The sequence below is a fragment of the Rattus rattus genome, chromosome 10 (assembly GCF_011064425.1).
Source record: "Rattus rattus isolate New Zealand chromosome 10, Rrattus_CSIRO_v1, whole genome shotgun sequence".
NCBI classification, from domain to species: Eukaryota; Metazoa; Chordata; class Mammalia; order Rodentia; family Muridae; genus Rattus; species Rattus rattus.
This window is the reverse complement of record NC_046163.1, coordinates 85,129,663-85,136,542: the sequence shown is the minus strand read 5'-3', so window position 1 is coordinate 85,136,542 and position 6,880 is coordinate 85,129,663. Positions and strand designations below refer to the sequence as shown.

Here is a 6,880-nt window from a genome sequence, read left to right as displayed (position 1 = left end):
TTGCAGTTTTATGTGGTCCCATTTTTCAATTCTTTTTTTTTTTAATTTTATTTTTCTTTCATATTTTACATATTTACATTCCAAATGCTGCCTCTTTTCCCCCTCTCCTATAATCCCTCACCTCTTTCAATGAGGATATTCCCACTCCCATCCACATACTACCACATCAACTCACTGGCATTTCCCTATATTGGGGAAACAAATCTTCACAGGACCAAGGGCTTTTCCTCCTGTTGATGCTGGATAATGCCATCCTCTGCTACATATGCAGATGAAGCCATGGGTCCCTCCATGTGAACTCATTGGTTGGTGGTTTAGTTCCTGGAAGCTCTGGGGTTTCTTGTTGGCTGATATTGTTGTTCTTCCTATTGGTTTGAAAACTCCTACAGCTCCTTGAGTCCTTTCTCTAATTCCTCCATTGAGGCGCCTATGCTCAGTCCAGTGGTTAACTGCAAGCATCCTCATCTGCATCAGTAGGGCTCTGGCAGAGCCTCTCAGGAGACACCCATATCTGACTTCTGTTAGCAAGCACTCCTTGGCATCAGCAATAGTGACTGTGTTTGGTCGCTCCATAAGGGATGAACCCCAGGTGGGGCAGTCTCTTGATGACTTTTGTTCAGTCCCTGCTCCACTCTTTGTTTCCTCCAGTGAGTATTTTGGCCTTCCTTTTACTTTAACTTTATGTTATCTGTGAATCTTTTCTTATGTATTCCAAAATTTTGAGTTAATTGTCCAATTATCAGTGAGTACATACTATGCATGTTCTTTTTTGACTGACTTACCTCATTCAAGATGACATTTGCTGGTTGTATCCATTTGCCTAAGAACTTCTTGTGGTCATTGGTTTTATTTATTTTTTATTTTGTTATTTTGGGCTGCTGGAAACTTTAATAATGGTATTCAAAAAAGTAGGGAGGGTTTCCTTGGCCCCTCCTGTTATTATAGTGATCTGGAATGGGAATTGTGAGGGAGATGCTCAGTGTTGGGGGTGGAGTTGGGATGGGGATTCCTCAGCAACTAAGTTCCTGTCTCTTGCTCTCAGTATCCTTGCTGGAGTATGTGGTCTAGGGTGTCTTACTATTTGGAGGCCATGTAGGCCATATGGTCCACCACACTGTTGCTGTAGCCATTTTCAATGTCATTCATTGTCAGGAAATGAACTTTACAAAGTTGTCAGTGAGAGTAATGCCAGTCTTGAGCATCAAATGTAGATGAGTGGGAGTTACTTTTGAAGTCTCAGGAGAGAACCTGGTCTTCAGTGTAGCCCAGGATGCTCTTTAGTGGGTCCTCAGGTGCCTGCTTCACCACATTCTTGATGTCATCATATTTGGCAAGTATCTTCAGGCAGCATGTCAGAATCACAACAGATACATTAGGTGTAGAAACACAAAAAGTCATGCCAGTGAGCTTCCTGTTCAGCTTTAGGATGACCTTGCCCACAGACTTGGCAGCACTAGTCTATGGACGTATGATGTTCTGGGCTGCCCCATGGCCATCATATCACAGCTTTCCAGAGGGGCCACCCACAATCTTCTGAGTGGCATCGATAGCATGGACTGTGGTCATGAGCCTTCCACAATGCCAAAGTTGTCATAGAAAACCTTGGCCAGGGTGGGCATAAGCAGTTTGTGGTGCAGGATGCATTGCTGGCAGTGTTGCATAAGTTGTCAAATTTCTCATGGTTCACACACATCACAAACATTGGGCAAAGGGGCAGAGATGATGACCCTTTTGGCCCTACACTTCAAGTGGGCCCTGACCTTCTCCATGGTGGTAAAGATGCCAAGAGACTCCATGATATACTCAGCACCAGCCTCACCCCATTTTATGCTAGTGGAATGTCACCCCTGAATGATGGTGATGTGCTTCTCTTTGATAAAAAGCTTCCCATTCTCAGCCTTGACATTGAATTTGGCATGGCTAGAGTCTTTAATTTCATTCCTTATTTCTCCCTTGACCAAGTTATTTTTGAGTTGAGTGTTGTTCAGGTTCCATTTGTATCTGAGCTTCCTATGTTTTTATTTTGTTTTGTTGTTTTTGATGTTGTTATTGTTGCTGTTGTTTTTGTTGTTGTTTTTGTTGTTCTAGTTGTTGTATTGAAGACCAAGCTGGAGTAGCCATTCTAATATTGAACAAAATTGACTTTCAATCAAAGATATCCAAAAAGATAAGGCAGAATGCTTCACACTGATCAAAGGAAAAATCCACCAAAATATACCCTTAATTCTGAATATCTATGCTTCAAATAAAAAGGCACTCACATTCATATAAGAAACTTTACTAAAGCTCAAACACACATTGCACCTCACACAATAATAGTGGGAGACTCCAACACCCTACTTTCATCAAAGGACAGATCATGAAAACAGAAACTAAAGAGAGACACAGTGAAATTAACAAGTAAGGGACCAAATGGATTTATCAGATACCTATAGAACATTTAATTTTGAAACAAAATAATACACTTTCTCCTCAGCACCTCATGGTACCTTCTCCAAAATTTACCATATAATCATTCGCAAAAAAGGTCTCAACAGATATGTGAAGATAGAGAAAATACCATGCATTCTATTAGATCACCATGGAAAAAAGCTGATCTTCAATAACAAAAATGACAGAAAAGCCACAAACTAGCCACATACAAGAACAAAAACAAGCAAATACACCCAACAGGAGAAGATGGCAGAAAATAATCAAACTCAGGGCTTAAATCAGCCAAGTAGAAACAAAAAGAATTATACAAGGAACGGACAAACAACGAGCTGTTTCTTTGAGAAAACCAACAAGATAAATCAACCTTTAGCTAGACCAGGACCAGATGGGTTTAGTGCAGAATTCTATCAGACCTTCAAAGAAGACCTAATTCCAACAGTCTTCAAACAATAGAAACAGAAGAAACACTACCAAATTCATACTATGAAGCCACAATTATCATTATACAAAACCACACAAAGACCAACAAACAAAGGGAACTTCAGAATAATTTTCCTTAAGAGTACTGATACCAAAATACTCAATGAGATTCTCACAACCTAAGTCTGAGAACACATCAAAACGATCATCCATTATGACAAAGTTGGGGTCATCCTATTTGAAACTTGAAGCAATCCTCCTGAAACCAGGGACTACACAAGGCTGCACACTCTCTCCCTACCTATTCAATATAGCATTTTCAGTCCTAGCCAGAGCAATTAGACAACAAAGAGTTCAAAATGATACAAATTGTAAAAGCAGAAAGCAAAATATCACTATTTGCAGATGATACGATTGTATACTTAAGTCACTCCAATACTTGCACTAGAGAACTCCTAGAGATGATAAACAACTTCAGCAAAGTGGCTCGATATAAATTTAACCCTGACATTAATCACAAATAATGTAAAATACCTTGTTACATCCAGATGACACAGTTTTTTTTATTATAATCATTTTTTCTTGGTTTTACAATCCTTCCTCTACCCATTCTACAATGATAACTGAACTTTGAAGAAAGGACTGAGATATGATGTCGGAGTGAAGACTGATCATTTCAAAATCTCTTATTCTCGGCATTTAATATGACTCTAAAAAAGAAAAAGACACAAAGTTAACAGCATCTACTGTCTAAAGAACTGGCACTTATAAAGACTAAATAATGCATTATTAGATGGAATCAGTAAAAATTATTAAGACTCAGTTTGTCCATTTAGCAGAATAATAGTTGTGGGTCCTTCCCTAAGGCCAATTATCTAACTAGTAACAGGTCATTGACCAAATAGTAGCCCCAGGTAAGATTGAAGATTTTATGTATTGATCTGGAACAGATATTATGATCATAGTATTAGAATAGGCAGACAGGTTATTGCTAAAGGAAACATATAATTGACATTATTTATATATGTGATGATATCTACATAGAATATTCTGAATAGTAAAAAAAGAAATATTTTCTTAAAATCTTGATGAAGCTTTATGTGTTCACACAAATCTCCAAAAATTTTGCTTTTGTATAAATGTGTGTTAATGAAATAAATAATAAAACAAATGCTATCATTACATATGTGGTCCATAACACTAATTAAATAAATTTTAACACAGATAAAGAAGAAAATAAGTAAGGCAAGATTGTTATTTAAATTATAATATATTTTAAAAGTTTCACAATTGAAGATTTAAGATTTTCTCCAAAGGGACAAATATATGATATTATTTAAATGTAAGTGCTATTTTAATACATACTCTATTTTTCAAAGTGTCTGTAGACTTGAACTGAATTAATAAATTTGTAAAAATAATAATTGTAATAATTTTAAGCTTCAATTCATAAAAATAACATAATATGGTGTTGGGGATTTAGCTCAGTGATAGAGTGCTTTCCTAGCAAGTGCAAGGCCCTGGGTTCTGTCCTCAGCTCCAGAAAAAAAAAAAAGGAAAAAAATAACATAATATAAATATTTCAGAGAACTGATTAAAATATATAAAATATTTTTTCAGTATTTGATTTCATCACCAACAAGTCAGTTTTTTACATGTTCAAGAAGTTATCAAATGTGTTATATTTGCTAATTTCCATGTCATTATTGCTGTTATTTCAATTAAATCAAGAAATCTACAGTTTAAAAATTACTTACTTGTCCAATTCACATGGATAATTATACCCATAATTATGTCTTACTTTTTGTCAGTGACTTTCTACTTTATTAATAAGGGAAGATCTGAACAGTAGAGCTAATATGCCACTCTAATCCTTTACAGTAGGATTTCCTCTGTGTCATTTTCCTGAATGTCTGGAAATACACGCCCATCTTCATTATGTTCTTGAAATAGACAAATGGAAAGTTTCTGAAGCATGAGATCAGTATTTCACTCATCCATTTTTTTTTACTGCTTCAAATATCATTCCTATACACTGTGCTGCTTCATCACTGAAAAATCTCTTGCATGTTATATGGTTTTTGTGTTCATTTTTGTTTTCTACATAAATTACATTTGGCTGAAATTTAATATATTTGCCTATCATTTAACTTTCATGAGTGTTTGAACTTAAATTTTGATGTATCCATTCATTATTTTCAGACTTCCTACTTTATAACTAAATTACACGTATATTTTTATGAGCTGCAATGTTTAGCTTCCTTGATATTTTGAAATATTTGCTAATATTAACTGAGCAAATTCCCCAATTATCTTATATGGTTTATAATAACATTTAATATGGTACATTATATTATGACTCCAGTGTTGTATACTTGACTTTATTTTGTGAAATTCGCCATAATTTCTTTGTTATATTTTCTTCTTAGAATAGAATAAAATTCTTTAGTAAAATGTTGCCATTTGTTTATGTACTGTTTTTTTTAAAAGTTTAGAATTCAATATATAATCATATTTCAGAAGAAATCACTATTCCAATAGCCTATGAAACTTATTTTAAAATGCATTACCATTTTAAATTTTTAAATGCTTTATAATATAAGTTTATTGATAAAAGCAACAAAATCATTTTCTCCCTATGACCTAATATCTAGTTGTAGAGTTTGGATATACTACTAAAAATTCATGAGTTAAATATATATATAGATATAGATATAGATATAGATATATAGATATATATGATTGCATGTTTCCATATACAAAATGTAATTGCATTAACACAGAATTCTAAGTTATTATGTGGCATAAATTTAGTAAAGTTTCAACTTTTAAGTAATATGAATATAACCTTTTTTCACATTAGTAAAGAATATCTTGAAAGGCAAGGGATTGCTATATTAAAATAATAAGTTTGAATAAATCATGTGATTATTTACCTTGACAAGAAAACAAAGAAAGGCACAGAAATTAGCACAATTAGCCAAAAAAAAAATGAACTGTACTATCTAAAAAAATTCATGTTCCTGACCTTTAGATTAGGAATTTCTAGCAAATTGTCCCTTTATATTTCATTGATGAGATCACCTTGCTATGTAATTATTATAATTATGTAAAAAGTGATTTCTGTCTATATATGGATATTCTTTTTGTTACATAAAGATTTTACCACAATAAATAAGCTTGTTTCAATATTATTTTTACTATTATTATTAGCATTGCTATCATCATCATCATCATATCATCATCATCATCATCATCATCATCATCATCATTAAAGCTAAAGTGATAGGAAACAAAATCTATATTTTAACTATTATCAATCTTCCTGTATGCCATGGTGTGTGTGGAGGAGCGGTGGGATGTGTTTGTGTGTGAGTTTGAGTTTGTGTGTGTGTGTGTGTGTGTGTGTGTGTGTGTGTGTGTGTGTGTACCTGTGCGAGAGAAAGAGAGAGAGAGCTAGAGAGAGAGAGAGAGAGAGAGAGAGAGAGAGAAACAGAAATAGAAGTACAAATGTGCAGACAGAAAGAGATAGATAGACAGATAATTTTATTGTTATTGGCCAAACAATGAGTCATAAAATACTGATATTGGAAAATTCTGTAACAAAAATATTTACAGCATGCAAAGAGTGTTTAAATTCTGCTATTGTTTACAATATTGTACATAGTCTCACAATTTCATGTTCTAAGTGAGAAAGAAAAGCAAAGTTTTCAGACAAATAAGCTATTTTCTTGGTTAGTTTTCTAAAATTGAGCAAGGAGTGCTCACTTAATTGTTTCATTTTAATTTTCTTAAGGCTTCATTGTCAATTTTAAATTACACTACTTAATAGTAGTAAACATTTTCTCATACAGTGTTTCATTTAATTCTCATGGCAATTCTGTTGTAATCCTCAGGCTGCTTCTCCACTGATAGTGGCCTGATTGCCTAAGATCACAACCAGAAATAATAAGTAATGCAGGAACAACTGTGGAAGATGGGGGTCTGTAGACAACAAGAAAGCATAACTAGAAACAGATTTCTGTGG

At 34.1% G+C, this 6,880-nt stretch overlaps 1 pseudogene; it reads right to left on the bottom strand.

Annotated features, from left to right (window-relative positions):
- Positions 1–1,077: 1,077 nt before the first annotated feature.
- On the bottom strand, positions 1,078–3,066 carry LOC116910965 (annotated as a pseudogene).
- Positions 3,067–6,880: the final 3,814 nt, after the last annotated feature.